At 46.2% G+C, this 16,331-nt stretch overlaps 1 long non-coding RNA gene across 1 annotated transcript in view; it reads right to left on the bottom strand.

The window, feature by feature from the left end:
* Window positions 1–2,274: 2,274 nt before the first annotated feature.
* LOC132383089 (uncharacterized) overlaps window positions 2,275–16,331 on the bottom strand; it is a 72,215-nt gene continuing 58,158 nt past the window's right edge. Inside the window, exon 3 of the long non-coding RNA XR_009508544.1 lies at window positions 2,275–6,653. This is a non-coding gene — a long non-coding RNA (uncharacterized LOC132383089). The remainder of the gene's footprint in view (window positions 6,654–16,331) is intronic.

Here is a 16,331-nt window from a genome sequence, read left to right on the forward strand (position 1 = left end):
CAGTGACAACAACATGTGCACACTGAATTTTATATCTTGAGGTATTCATTTGAACAGCTAGCAAAACATTGTCAATAAGAATTTTGATCTCCTCTGGGTTTGATCGTTTCCACTTTTGTTCACCTGCCCTCTCACAAAACACAATTAGCAGGCCTGTAGCAAGTAATGAAGGATTTCTTTGTTAAATGAAGCTTTAAAAAGCCAGATTTCCAAATATCACTCCACTTCTTCCCACCTGCAAATTCTCCAGCAACTTTTGCATCGCGGCAATACAAACAGGTAACACCAGTTTCTGTAAGAAATACATAAATATTTCTCGTAGCTGCATGTTCATGATCTCATGAGCTCTCGGTGAAGCAGTTTCTACTGTTTCATTAAGCCATTCCACTTTAAATGAACTAGCAGTTAATTTATACTTCACACCATTTGCTTCTTTGGAATTCAACATAGTGAATCAATAATTTCTTGAATAAAAACAGTATAAATAAGCCAGTCCTAAAATCTACAGACAAATCATCGCAAACTCCACATTGGCAACACGGTCTGCATCAGAAATCAGAAAAGGAAATGTGATTGTGTATGATCATGAAATATACTTCACATGCCAATGAGGTAGAATGTAACAACATTTTGAACGCAGTTTAACTTCCTTTGTGTGCTAGAAGCAAAAGATGTGTGTGTGTGTGTGTGTGTGTGTGTGAACATTTTAGAGAGAACATCGGTGGTCGCATAACCAGGACCTGTGATATGCACCAGCTGCTCATACAGCTGTCCACCACCTGCTCCCAGTGCCCTACACCTCCTTTGGTAGAGATTTGTCTCCACCCCACCATCCGAACACCTTAGGTATTTACTATTAAAATCATGACCCGGAAGAAAAGGCTGGTTGTAAGGCTTATGAATCGGTAATAACATCTCCACTTCACTGACTATCATCAAAGGCGCCTCAAGGATAATTGCTTAGCTCCATGCTCTATTCTCTCCGACTCGTGACAGTACGACAAGGGACAGTTCAAATGCCATCTACTGCATAAATTTGCTGATGACACTTCTGTTGCTGACAGAATCTCAGATGGCAAAGTTGAGCCATACAGGTGTGAGATCGATTGGTTGGTTAATTAATTTATTTATTCAGATACAGCATGAAATAATCCCTTCCAGTTCTTCAAGCCATGCCTCCCAGCAACCCACAATTTAACCCCAGCCCAATCACAGGACAATTTACAACGACCAATTAACCCACCAAACGGTACATCTTTGGACTGTGGGAGGAAACCCACATGGTCACGGGGAGAATGTACAGACTCCTTACAGACAGCAACGGGGATTTACAGCTGGTACTGTAAAGCATCGTGCTAGCCACTACGCTGAAACAAATAAATAAATAAAGTAGATCTGTTGGTTAAGAGCTGTGACAACAAAGGCCTCATACTCAATGTCAGAAAGACCAAACAAGTGATTGTGGACCTCAGGAAGGAGAAAGAGTGAGCAACTTCAAGTTCTGGGAAACCATTATCTCAGGGAATCTATCGTACATTATTGCAATCACACTAGCAACTCGACTTCATTAGGCGTTTGAGGAAATTTGGTAATTCATCAAAAACTTTTGAATTTTTTTTTAGAATGAAGAGCATTTTGACCGGTTGCACCATAGTCTGGTATGGAAACGCCAATACACTGGATCACAAGAGGCTACAGAGGGTTGCACACTCAACAGGCTCCATCACAAGCTTCCTCAAGAGGTATTGCCTCAAGAAAGCGGTGTCCATCATTAAAGGCCTTCATCTCCTGGAACTTGTCATCTTCTCCTTACGTTTGTCAGCTCTTGGATTGTATTCATTAGAGTATAGAAGAATGAGAGGGGATCTCATAGAAACATTGCTAATGTTGAAAGGGTTGGACAGGGTAGATGTGGAAAGGCTGTTTCCCTTGGTGGGTGAGTCCAGGACAAGAGGTCACAGTCTTAGAAATTAGAGGGTACCCATTTAAAACAGAGATGAAGAGAAATTTTTTTAGCCAGAGGGTCGTGGATTTATGGAATTCGTTGCCACATACAGCTGTGGAGGCCCAATCATTGAGGGTGTTTAAGGAGGAGCTTGATAGGTATCTAATTAGTCAGGGTATCAAGGGATCTGGGAAAAAAGCCGGAAACTGGAACTGATGGGAGAATAGTTTAGCTCATGGTGGAGTGGCAGAGCAGACTCAATGGGCCAAATGGCCTACTTCTGCTCCTTTGTCTTGTGATCATCAGGGACGAGGCATAGGATCCTGAAGATTCACACTCAACGATTCAGAAGCAGCTTCTTCCCCTCCACCGTCAGATTTCTGAATGGTCAACAAACATCTGAAAAACTAGCTTGCTATTCCTTTTCCTTTGCACAAGTTATTTAATTTTGTAAGTCAATGTGGCAAAATATCAAATTCCATGTCAGCTCAGTGATAGTGGTTCCGATTCTGATTGGAAGTTTGCTGATGGTATGAAAGTAACTGAAAGGACAGATTGTGACTCTGAAGTAGGTCAAAGATAAATCAAGTGTAGCCTCCGTGCCCCCAATTTACCCCCGCTCATCTAGGGTGAACCGCCATTGCCCTGCCAACAGTGCAATACTTTGATGTAAATACAGTGTAATGCCCCCCCAGTACACAAATACCAGACAATGCACCAAAGGCGAGGAAATAATTGCAACTTTATAGTTATCTCTTAGTGATGGGTTAGTTGAAACAGATAACCTAAAGGCTCCAAATCAGTAAGCTTATCAGTTTGTTCACATAATATTTTAATACGTTGGAGCTCACGCCTCCGGTTCCATCCACAATGACCTTCTGAGCCTTCGGCCACCGTCCGAACCGCCGATGTCCAGTATCCGCTGCCCTGGAACCGCTGTCCGCTCCTCACACATCCGTCCTCCTCACTTGCCTCTCGAAAAAGACCGAACTCCCACTCAGCTCACACATACAAGATAGCATAACAATTCTCCATTGGTTAGTACCCCACTTATCTACAGTTATAACCCAAACACTCCAGCTACAGAAACCCATTACAGCATTAAGTAGCATTACAAGAGAAGCCATTTTGTTAGCCTGAACAGTTAACAACACCACAGTTAATGGTACTGACAGCCCTACACAAGGAAGTGGGAAAAACTGAGCTAATGGAGTTTAATGTGGGGTAAGTGTGACTTCATGCTTTTTCATAAGCAAAAATCAAAGGGCAGATTATTATCTAGATGGAAAAATATTGTAAAGGAGTGAAGTTGTAGGTGTCCCAGAGCATGAACTACAAGAAGTTAACAGGTAAGTTCAGAAAGTAGTTAGGAAGGCAAGCACTTCATTGAGGCCAGCGTCAGCCTGTCTTTCAGGAGGGAGAACCCTTGCGAGGTGGCATGGGCCAATGGAGTACCTGGAAAGGCTCTGAAAACCTGTGCCAACCAACTGGCAGGGGTATTCAAAGTCATTTTCAATCTCTCACTGCTACAGTCAGAAGTTCCCACCTACTTTTAAAGGGCGACAATTATACCAGTGCCCAAGAAAGAGCAGTGTGAGCTGCCTTAATGATTATTGTCCAATAGACAGACAGATAGACAGACAGACATACTTTATTAATCCCGAGGGAAATTGGGTTTCATTACAGACGGACCAACCAAGAATTGTGAAAAAATATAGCAATATAAAACAATATATAATTAAATACTAATAAGTAAATCATGCCAAGTGGAAATAAGTCCAGGACCAGCCTAGTGGCTCAGGGTGTCTGACACTCCGAGGGAGGAGTTGTAAAGTTTGATGGCCACAGGCAGGAATGACTTCCTATGACGCTCAGTGTTGCATCTCGGTGGAATGAGTCTCTGGCTGAATGTACCCCTGTGCCTAACCAGTACATTATGGAGTGGATGGGAGTCATTGTCCAAGATGGCATGCAACTTGGACAGCATCCTCTTTTCAGACACCACCGTCAGAGAGTCCAGTTCCACCCCCACAACATCACTGGCCTTACGAATGAGTTGGTTGATTCTGTTGGTGTCTGCTACCCTCAGCCTGCTGCCCCAACACACAACAGCAAACATGATAGCACTGGCCACCACAGCCTCATAGAACATCTTCAGCATCGTCTGGCAGAAGTTAAAGGACGTCAGTCGCCTCAGGAAATAGAGACGGCTCTGACCCTTCTTGTAGACAGCCTCAGTGTTCTTTGATCAGTCCAGTTTATTGTCCATTCATATCCCCAGGTATTTGTAATCCTTCACTATGTCCACACTGACCCCTTGGATGGAAACAGAGGTCACCGATGCCTTAGCCCTCCTCAGGTCCACCACCAGCTCCTTAGTCTTTTTCACATTAAGCTGCAGATGATTCTTCTCACACCATGTGACAAAGTTTCCCACCTTAGCCCTGTACTCAGCCTCATCTCACTTGCTGATGCATCCAACTATGGCAGAGTCATCAGAAAACTTCTGAAGATGGCAAGACTCTGTGCAGTAGTTGAAGTCCGAGGTGTAGATGGTGAAGAGAAAGGGAGACAGGACAGTCCCCTGTGGAGCCCCAGTGCTGCTGACCACCCTGTCTGACACACAGTGTTGCAAGCGAACATACCGTGGTCAGTAAGGTAATCAATAATCCATGACACCAGGAAAGCATCCACCTGCATCACTGTCAGCTTCTCACCCAGAAGAGCAGGGCGGATGGTGTTGAATACATTGGAGAAGTCAAAAAACATGACCCTCACAGTGCTCGCCGGCTTGTCCAGGTGGGTGTAGACACGGTTCAGCAGGTAGACGATGGCATCCTCAACTCCTAGTCAGGGCTGATAGGCGAACTAGAGGGGTCAAAGTGTGGCCTAACCATAGACTGGAGCTGCTCTAGAACAAGTCTCTCCAGGGTCTTCATGATGTGGGAGGTCAATGCCACCGGTCTGTAGTCATTGGAGCCACAGGGGCGCAGTGTCTTCGGTACAGGAACGAGGCTGGTCGTCTTCCACAGCACAGGAACCCTCTGGAGACTCAATCTCAGGTTGAAGACATGGTGAAGTACCCCACATAGCTGGGGGGGCAGAGGCTTTGAGCACCCTAGGGCTGACACCATCCGGGCCTGCAGCCTTGCTTGGGTGGAGATATTTCAGCTGTCTTTTCACCTGTTCAGCTGTGAAGCCCACCGTGGTGGTTTCAGGTGAGGGAGGGGTGTAGTCATGAGTGCAGGGTGGGGGGCTGTGAGGAGGGGAGAGTGGAGTAAGTGTTGGTTGGGGGCCGACAACAGATGAATCATGTGGGGGGTGGGCAGGGGCCATTGAAGAAATCTATTGAAGAACAGGTTAAGTTCGTTGGCCCTGTCCACACTGCCTTCAGCTCCTCTGTTGCTGGTTTGCCAGAACCCAGTGATGGTCCTCATCCAACTCCAGACCTTTCTCATGTTGTTCTGCTGGAGTCTCCACTCAAGCTTCCTCCTATACCTGTCTTTAGTCTCTCTGATCTTGGTTTTCAGGTCCCTCTGTATTGTCCTCAGCTCCTCCCTATTTCCTTCTCTAAACATCCTCTTTTTAGCGTTCAGGATGTCCTTAATGTCCTTTGTTACCCATGGCTTGTTATTTGAATAACAAAGGACAGTTCTTGCTGGAACATTGCAGTCCACACAGATGTTGATGTACCAGTGATGCACTCTGTGAGCCCATCAATGTCCTCTCCATGTGGCTCACAGAGGGCCTGCCAGTATGTCACCTCAAAACAATCCTGGAGTGCCTCAAAGCCTCCCCCGACCATGTCCTCATTGACCTCGAGGTTACAGGTTTATTCTTCACCAGCGGCACGTAGCAAGGTTTGAGATGCACCAGGTTGTGATCTGACCGTCCCAGTGGGGGGAGGGGAGAGGAGCTGTATGCATCCTTAACGTTAGCATACATCAAGTCCAGGGTCCTCTCCCCTCTGGTTGTACAGCTCAGATACTGCGTGAAGTTGGGCAGTGCTCTATCTATGGTAACATGGTTGAAGTCACGCGAGATGGTAATGAGGGCACTCGGGTGCTGGGTTTGTAGTCCGGCTATGACGGTGTGAACGATGTTACACGCTGACGTCGGGTTGGCAGAGGGAGGGACGTACACAACAACCACAATTGCATGTGACACTCTCTTGGCAAGTAATATGGCTGGAGTCCAACAGCAAAAAGTTCAATATCCGGGCTACAAACACATTCCTTGATCGTAATATGACCAGGATTGCACCATCTGCTGTTAACCAGAACAGCAAGCCCCCCTCCTTTATGCTTACTGCTCTCAGTGCAATTCCGATTGGCCCGAACGGTCTGGAAGGCCTCTATGGAAACGTTTTGGTCGGGTATGTCCTCGTGCAGCCACGTTTCAGTAAAACATATAACACTGCTCTCCCAAAAAGTCCTCTGACTCCTGACTATCGCTGTCAACTCGTCCATTTTATTACCCAGCGATCTCACATTGCCCATAATGAGAGAAGGGAGACATGGCTTATAACTCCTCTTCTCCATAAGTCTCTGATGTCTCGACATCATGCACTTATGTCTATGGTGATGAAATGCTTTGAGAGGTTGGTCATGACGAGAATCAACTCCTGGACCCATTGCAATTTGCCTGTTGCTACAATAGGTCTACAGCAGACATGATCTCAATGTCTCTCCATGTGGCCTTGGATCATCTGGACAATACAAATACCTATGTCAGCATGTTGTTTATTGACAGCATTTAATACCATTTCCTACAAGCCTGATCGAAAAGTTAGAGAACTGAGGCCTCTGTACCTCCCTCTGCAGATGGATCCTCAAATTCCTAAATAGAAGATCACAATCTGTTAGGATTGAAAGTAACATCTCCTCCTCGCTGACAATCAACACTGGTGCACCTCAGGGATGTGTGCTTAGCCCACTGCTCTATTCTGCCTCCAACAATGACTGTGTGGCTAGGCACAATTCAAATGCCATCTATAAATTTGCAGATGATACAGCCATTGTTGGCAGAATTTCAACTGGTGATGAAAGGGGCGTACAGGAGCGAGATATACCAGTTAGTTGAGTGGTGAGTTATATTGGATTCTATCTCAAAGAGGGTTGGAGTTTAGAAAAATGGTAGTGTTAGTTACTGTTGTACAGGACATTGGTGGAGTCACACCTGGAGTACTGTGCACAGTTTTGGTTCCATTACCTAAGAAAGGACATAATAGTAGAGGAGGTAACCCCAAAACAATTTGCCAAGCTCTTTCCTGGGATGAGAGTGTTGTGTTATCAAGAAAGGCTGGACAGGTTGAGTGTATTCTTTAGAACTTAGAAGAAATAAGGGAGATTTTAATGAAACATAAAGGATTCTAAGGGGCCACAACAGTGTAGATGCCAAGATGTTTTCACCAGTGGGACAATCTTGAACAAGGATATAGGTACATTGAAACTTCTTCATGCAGAGAATGGTGAATCTCTGGCATTCTCTGACCAGGAGAAGCTATTAGAAGTCTTTATTGTGGAAGTAGATACATATTTTAACAGATTTTGGGATTGAGGGCAATGAGGATCTGGCATGGAAGAAGAGATGGCAGATCAGCCATGATCACATTGAATAGTAAAGCAGGTCTGAGGGGCCGAGTGGTCTCCTCTTGCTCCCTCTCTTCCCCACCCTCCCGCTTTCATCCCCTTTCTGACTCCAGCTCTCTGACTCTGTCACATTTATTCTCTCCTGTGCTGTTCTGGCTCTCTCAGCTTGGGTGTTGCTTTGATAACAAATTTTCCATGCCAATACTACACTTGAAAAGGTGTTGTGGTTTGCTTCATTTGCGTATCTGCCTTCAGGCTGATCTTGAGCCTCTTGGGAGCTTTCAAGTATTCTCCTGGTTTATAGTGGCTCTTTGAAGCTTCCACTTGTTCCAACTTGCTAACCATTGCCTGCAATGGCTACACGGAGATGTTTGGACTATCTGAAGAGATCAAAACTCAAGCAAAAAACCACAAATGGAAACACCATCAGAGTGACTGCTCCAGGTTCGGTCCTTCCACATTCTCCTGCTCCTTCCCCTTTAGCTTCCTCTTCTGCCTCATCTCCCACCTGGTTTGGGCCCACCCTCACCTGGTTTTGAATCCCTGAATGGCTTCCATAGGCTTGTGGTCCCATTCTTGGTGGGCCCCCCAGTTTGTTTGGACCCCAGTTCATGATGAGGTCCCTCCAGGCTGAGGTTGCCTCTGGTTTCAGGGTCTTCTCTCATTGGGTCTCGTCCAGTTCTCTTCTGTCCCCCACCCAGCCACTATACAGTAACTCACGGGGAGTGGATTATCCCTTGGCAGAGGCACCATGAGGAGCAGCTTGTCTATGGAGGGCAGAGGGTGGAACTCCGTGGGGGTCAGAGGGCAAGAGGCAGGAAGAAGGAAGTGAGATGAGGGGCAAGAGGAGTGGTCAATGGGGGGCCCAGTGGATGTGTGGGCTCTGTGGCATGAGTTCCCTTGGCTTTTTGAGGAAACTTGGGCTGAAATGGTGTAATCGAGTTGAGCAAGAAAGTATCTAAGGGAAGTGAAAGGGTGGCTTGCAATGTGGAAGGGTGGTATGGCTGGACTGTCCCTTTAAATGGAGTTGGGGGGGTGGGTGCTGGGTGGGAAACAGGGCGTCTCCCAATGAGGCTATAAATTCCAGAAACCAAGTTTTGTATTCCTGTTTTCAGGGAGGACACCTCATTTTTCCACTTTACAAATGAATTTGATCAACAGTCAGCCCTGGGGACCAGAGATACCACTCTGGAAGATTTGATATAATATCCTGTTTATCTATGTCATTAGAACGTCCCCAACTCTTAAAAAAAGAAGCAGAGAGCACACGTCATCCTCCAAAAATAGTCTCTGTGAGTGGTGTGTTTAACGATTCTCACTTCTTTTCACTGTCCAGGCAAGCATCAATCATCCAACCCATTGTGACAGTGAAAAAGTGTGTATGGAACCAGAGGAGATAGCAGAGGTACTTAATGAATACTTTGCTTCAGTATTCACTACGGAAAAGGACCTTGGCAATTGTAGGGATGACTTAAATGGACTGAAGAGCTTGAGCATGTAGATATTAAGAAAGGGGATGTGCTAGAGCTTTCGGAAAACATCAAGTTGGATAAGTCACCGGAACCGGATGAGATGTACCCCAGGCTACTGTGGGAGGTGAGGGAGGAGATTGCTGAGCCTCTGCCGATGATCTTTGCATCATCAATGGGGACGGGAGAGATTCCAGAGGATTGGAGAGTTGTGGATGTTGTTCCCTTATTCAAGAAAGGGAGTAGAGATAGCCCAGGAATTGTGGACTGAAAGGCCTGTATTGTACAGTAGGATTCCAATGTTTTTATATCAATGCAATTGGAGACCAGTGAGTCTTACTTCAGTGGTTGGTGAGTTGATGGAGAAGATCCTGAGAGGCAGGATTTATGAACATTTGGAGAGGCATAATTTGATTAAGGATAGTCAGCATGGCTTTGTCAAAGGCAGGTTGTGCCTTACGAGCCTGATTGAATTTTTTGAGGATGTGACTAAACACATTGATGAAAAAAGAGCAATAGATGAATGTATATGTATTTCAGCAAGGCATTTGATAAGGTACCCCATGCAAGGGTTATTGAGAAAGTAAGGAGGCATGGGATCCAAGGAGACCTTGCTTTGTGGATCCAGAACTGGCTTGCCCACAGAAGGCAAAGAGTGGTTATAGACAAGTCAATAGACAATAGACAATAGGTGCAGAAGTAGACCATTCGGCCCCTCAAGCCTGCACCACCATTTTGAGATCATGGCTGATCAATTGCCATCAATACCTGGTTCCTGCCTTGTCCCCATATCCCTTGATTCCCCTATCCATAAGATACCTATCTAGCTCCTTCTTGAAAGCATCCAGAGAATTGGCCTCCACTACCTTCTGAGGCAGTGCATTCCAGACCCCCACAACTCTCTGGGAGAAGAGAGTACTACACGCTACTGTCATATTGTACATGGAAGTCAGTGACCAGTGACTCAGGAATCTGTCCTGGAACCCCTTCTCTTTGTGAATTTTATAAATGACCTGGATGAGGAAATGGAGGGATGGGATTGGGGGTGTTGTGGATAGTGTGGAGGGCTGTCAGAGGTTACAGCGGGACAATGATAGGATGCAAAACTGGGCTGAGAAGTGGCAGATGAGTTCAACTCAGATAAGTGTGAAGTGGGTCATTTTGGTAGGTCAAATATTGGAGACCAGAATATAGTTTTAATGGTAAGACTCTTGGCAGCGTGGAGGATCAGAGGGATCTTGGGGTCTGAGTCCATTGGACACTCAAAGCTGCTGCGCAGGTTGACCCTGTGGTTAAGAAGGTATACGGTGCATTGGCCTTCATCAACCGTGGGATTGAGTTTAAGAGCTGAGAGGTAATATTACAGTTATATAGAACCCTGGTCAGACCCACTTGGAGCACTGTGCTCAGTTCTGGTCACCTCATTACAGGATGAATGTGGAAACTATAGAAAGGGTGCAGAGGAGATTTACAAGGATGTTGCCTGGAGTGGGGAGCATGCCTTATGAGAATAGGTTGAGTGAACTCGGCCTTTTCTCCTTGGAGCGACGGAGGATGAGAGGTAACCTGACAGAGGTGTATAAGATGATGAGAGGCATTGATCGTGTGGATAATCAGAGGCTTTTACCCAGGGCTGAAATGGCTAGCATGAGAGGACATAGTTTTAATGTGCTTGGAAGCAGTACAGAGGAGATGTCGGGGGTAAGTTTTTTACACAGAGTGGTGAGAGCATGAAATGGGCTGCTAGTGATGGTGGTGTAGGCGGATACAATAGGTCCTGGGTAGGTACATGGAGCTTAGTAAAATAGTGGGCTATGAGTAACCCTAGGTAATTTCTAAAGTAAGTATATGTATGGCAAAGCATTGTGGCCCAAAGGGACCTGTTTTGTGCTTGTGGTTTTCTATGTTTCTATTGCTTGAACCTCTGAAAACCCACCTGAGTGAGGCCCTCACCTCTGTTGAGAGTATTGGGCCAAGTGGAAGAGAGTAGGAACTGTATGGATGGGTTGTAAGGAGGTGGAAGTGAACAGATAATTTTCATCAATAAGTCCCACACCTAAGATGGTGAAACTTTGATGGAGAAGTTGAGGAACTATGGAGATGAAGCACCATAATGCTTCAGAGGTGTCAAGGTGGCTGGGGTCCTGTCAGAGTCCATGATCTACAGCTGCACTCAAACTACGTTCATCACGGATGGTGGGTTCTTGCTCTTCAGTCGCCGAGCAGCCTGCGTTTTGGGGTCTCCAGGAGCGGCTTGGAAGGCACGTGCTGTTGGGATGCAGCCGAGGACAATCTGGTTCCTCACCAGTCGGCGACTGAAGTGTCACGGGAGATCGAAACATCGAGACAGAAGGCGCAGCTGTCAGAGGCCTCTGCACTCTCTCTCTCTCAATGGTGAGAGTAAGTTTGCTGATCCTCGAGTCGGGGGGAGCTCGAATAAGTGACACTGCAGGCTGTAACATCGATACAGCGAGTTGTTGGTCTCCCCTCTCGCTGCGCCAAGATCCATATCCCTCTCTCCCTTGTTAGTTGAGATGTCGAAGAGCTGGGATTGCAGTAGTTTTTGGTTGACTGTAGATCATGGACTCTGGGAGCTTGCTATTTCATGGTGGGTGATGGGGGCGGATGCTTTTGCAGAAGTAAGTGGGGGGGGTTTGATGCTTTTGCTGCCACTTGTACATGGGATGGGGGGAGAAGATTTTGGGATCATTCATTCTCTGGGGCTTTTCCCCCCTGTTTCATGGATGTCTGTGACGAGTAAGAATTTCAGGCTGTATACTTTATACATTCTCTGACATTAAATTGAACCTTTGGATCAGATGACAGAGCCGCTCCAGAGACCGGGGTTCAATCCCGACCTCGGTTACTGTCTGTGTGGAGTTTGCAGTTCTCTCTGTGACCACATGGATTTCCTCCAGGTGCTCTCATTTGCTCCCGCATCCCCAAAGGTATGTGGGTTGGTGGGTTAATCGGCCACTGTAAATTACCCCACCATGTTTGTGGGTGATTGGTAGAATCTAGGAGCCGGGGATTTTAAAAAGGGATGAGGTTAGGATTGGTTAATCGGTGGGCTTGCTTCCGGGCTGCCCCTTGCTCTGAATCTATATGAGAGCTCTCATCAAAGGAAGCCATCTCTGGGCCCTTCACGATCCGACAAACGAGACTGTAGACTACTGCGCGGATCCCTACAGCTGCTCTGCAGACCTTTATAAACCACCCGCCTGATAAACAAACAAGGAAAGCCAGATTACATTGTGACGTCACCCGGCCAGCTGCGATTTCACAGAGGATGAAGGGACGGGGTACAAATCCGTAAACAGGTGCAGGGATCTCTGAGCTTCCTCTGGAACGTTCTGAAATCTCTTATCAGCAGAAAGCAGAACAAGTTGCTTCCTGAGCTCCCGATGCACAGGTGTTGACTTGCAACATCTGTAGACTTCATCTGCTCAGCTCCAAGCACAGAGCCAACAGTGAGAACTCGTCCAATTCCTCCAAGCCTGACTAAGGCATTGAGATCAGGGGACATAGAACTGCTCTTGGGATACATTCATTTCAAACACTTCCATTGAAGGGATTCTGTTTGGAACCTTTTTTGGAATAATCTACCAGGTCGGGGGAAATGACCTAAAATATCAGGAAACTTTGTAGTAAGGCAGGATTTTTTTAAAGATTGAAGTATCCTAATCTGACCTTGAGGAGTGCTGTAGCTCTGTGTGTGGGGAAGGTCCACCCACTCTGAGGCAGGAAGTTGGCTGTGAAACAATGCAGGAATGGCAACTGACTTCAGGCCAGGAAAGGCAGCGTCTTGGAGGGGAACTTGGAATTGTTGGCATTCTCGTGCCCTTGTCCTTTCAGATGTTGGATGTCACGGGTTTGGGAGGAGCTGCCAAAGAAGTCCTGTGAATTGTTCCAGTGTTTTGCAAGCGCTGCACAGGGCGGCAATAATTCGGGAAGAACTTGAGAAATGCGAGCAAGGAGTTGGCCATCTGGTCCATCAAACCTCAGCACCATTTCCCCATGCTATCCCCTTATCCTGCAATTTCTTTAATATCCTGAAATAAACCTGTCTCTGTTGTGAATGAAGTGTCACCCCTGGTTCTGCACACCTCAGCCAGGGGGAATACCTTCCCTGCATCCAGCTTATTGAGCCTGTGAGAATTTTGCAGGTTTCATTCTTATAAACTCTAGAGAATGAAGTCTCCGTCTGTTCAATCTCTCCTCCTATGGATAACCTACTTTTAATAACCTACTTCTCTTGTCTGGTAATTCTGTGCTTCACTGCCTGTGTGGCAATTATGTAGTTTTAACTCACAAAACCCAGCGCTCCAGATGTGGTCTAACTCAGGCCCTGTACCATCCTTGCTCTTGTGCTACAGAAGCCAGCATGCCACGTGCCCTCGTGACTACCTGCTGCTCCTGCATGTTATCTTTTAGTGGCATTACCCAGTACCTCACCATTTAAAACACACTCTGCCTCAGGCAACCCAAACTGGACAAGCTCACGTTTCTGAAAAATCTGCCACCACCTTGTTTGCTCACTCAGCTTGAAGCCACCTTATGACTCAGATTCACATATACAACGGGATATAGAGGGAAATGCTTTGTTTGTATTAACAACCATCACATCCGAGGATGTGCTGGGCTCAGCCTGCGAGTGTTGTCACATATTCCCACGACAATCCAGTTCTTTACTTTTCCTACCCTCCTGGCTTCTCCTGTCACCTTCTGGCTATCCTCCTTCCCCCCCCCCCCCCCCCGCCACCTCTTTATTCTGACCTCTTCCCCTTTCCTTTTCAGTCCTGAAGAAAGGTCTCGGCCTGAAACGTTGACTGTTCGTTCATGCCTGACCTGCTGAGTTCCTCCAGCATTGTGTGCATGTTGTTTTGGCTTTCCAAGATCTAAAGAATTTCTTGTGTTTACAACAACATAGCAGGCCTACAATGTTCAACAGAACAACACTAACAACAGCAAAAACAACAGCACAAGACAACAACAGCATAACAAACCCCTCTTCCACACCATCAGTAAGCTTCGAACTGTGATATTTGGCTCCTCAGGTCAAGTCATTGATATGGATTGTGAATAGCTGGGACCCAAGCAGAGTTTCCCTGCAATACCCCACTAATCACAGCCCGCCAACCTCCCATTCCTTGTCACCTGTCCCATAACCTATTCTCAGTCCATGTCAGTGCATTGACCCCAATTCCCTGTTCACTAGCTTTGAGGCCTTCTACACATACACGATGGCTCACAGTGTGTAATGACGCCAGCTTGTCAAGGTCATTCTCTGCAAGTATTCTGACCCATACAAGAGTGTGGGCAGAACACAGCTCTGGTACAGAATCAGAATCAGAATGAGGTTTGTTATCACTGGCATGAGTCGTGAAATTTGTTAACTTAGCAGCAGCAGTTCAATGCAATACATAATATAGAAGAAAAAAAGTAAAAATAAATAAATAAATAAATAAATAAATAGATTTCAGTATATGTATATTGAATAGATTAAAAATCATGCAAAAGCAGAAATAATATATATTTAAAAAGTGAGGTAGTGTTCTTGGGTTCAATGTCCATTTAGGTCTCCGATGGCAAAGGGGAAGAAGCTGTTCCGGAGTCGTTGAGTGTGTGCCTTCAGGCTTCTGTACCTCCTACCTGATGGTAACAGTGAGATAAGGGCAGGCCCTGGGTGCTGGGAGTCACCTTGGTGTGAGCACTGTACTTCCTTAATCCCCATGTGTTGCTCATTGATCTGAAGATGTTTCTAGATTTGCCGAGTGTGCACCAGACGCCGTCCTTGATCTCACCATCCTGCCGAAAGCTGCTGCCCAGGTAGGTGAATCTGCTGATGCTGGGTAAGTCAACGCCAAATGCCCTGAGGGGAGGAGGAAGAGGATCTACATTGAGGGTCATGGTCCCAGTCTTTCTCTGGCTGACCTTGAGTCCAAACTATCCACTAAAGGTAGACGCACATGAATCTTCACTGGCAGGTGTGTAGTACAAGGTCCTCCACAAAGTCAAGGTCTTACAAAGTAGAGAATAGAGTAAGCCAGTACATGTATATATTGTCACTGTAGGCAGCATATCATGTCTAACATTGTAACCCTGTGTGAGACCTTGTGGAATGTCTTCTACAAGGATCAATGTATCACGTAGGATAGCCAGGGTGGCAGTGGCCAGTCTCAGAGGGCATCCATTGCAGGAAAGTTTAAGGGAGATGTCAGACGTGGGGTTTTTTTTTACTGAGAGTGTGGTGAACTCATTGCCAGGATTGGTGATGGAAGCTGATGCAACAGGGACATTGAAAACGCTCTTAGATAGGCATGTGGATGTAAGAAAAATGGAGGGTTATGGAGGGAGGGGTTAGATTATGGAGGGAAGGGTTAGATATCGGTCAGCAGAACATCGTGGGCTGAAGTTCCAGACTACTGTACTGCTCTATATTCTAATATATCCACTATTTATCACATCCTCAACAAACTCCAATAGACTAGACAAAAATTATTTCCCTTTTTTAAATCCATGCTGCACCTGCCATCAGCATATGATGCTCAACAGGATGTGGTTCCACTGAGATATTGTGGAGAGTGGTGGTGCCTGACCCAGAGAGTTGTGCTTCCCGGGGATCAGCTGCATGCCCTGATCTTTGGTGTCCATGCCGATCTGTTCCTCACACTGATACTGCTCTCTATGGACAGAGAGCTCGACTTACTGAGTTAGGGGCACTGATGCCATGCACATAGTTTCCACGGTGATATTGTCGCTGTGGAGACTTGTTGTTCCAGTGATGTAGTTCTCCTAGCAATATGGGGCCCAGGTGATCTGATGCCTACTGTGATATGGTTCCCTCAGTGACGAAGCTTTCGTAGCATACTGAGTATTGTACATTGGTGTGGGGTTTAGGCACAGTACAATAGTGCCCTCTATGCCTGCTGACATGATGCCATGGAAGTTAGTTTCTCAGGGGAAATATGGTGCACGTTACTATTTGGTATACATGGTTGCTGCAGTGATAAGTAATTGGCACTTAGTCAATGTCTGATGGATGATGTAGACCCCAGAGAGAGAGATACTCTGATAGAGATAAGGCGTCCGCAGTGGCAATTTGCCTCCGTAGATGTGCCGCAGTGATAGTGTGTGGTGCCCAGGAGTGACAAAGTGAATTCATACACATTATCATATACTACCTCCAGATTCAGTTTCCTGAAGGCATTTACCGGAAAACAAAGAAACAGAATTTGTGAAAACCTGAACACAAACAAAGGCTGACAGAGAAACAATGAGCAAAAGAAGACAAATTGCGCAAAGGAAAAAAAAATAATATTGAGA

This window comes from Hypanus sabinus, chromosome 29, assembly GCF_030144855.1.
Source record: "Hypanus sabinus isolate sHypSab1 chromosome 29, sHypSab1.hap1, whole genome shotgun sequence".
NCBI lineage: Eukaryota > Metazoa > Chordata > Chondrichthyes > Myliobatiformes > Dasyatidae > Hypanus > Hypanus sabinus.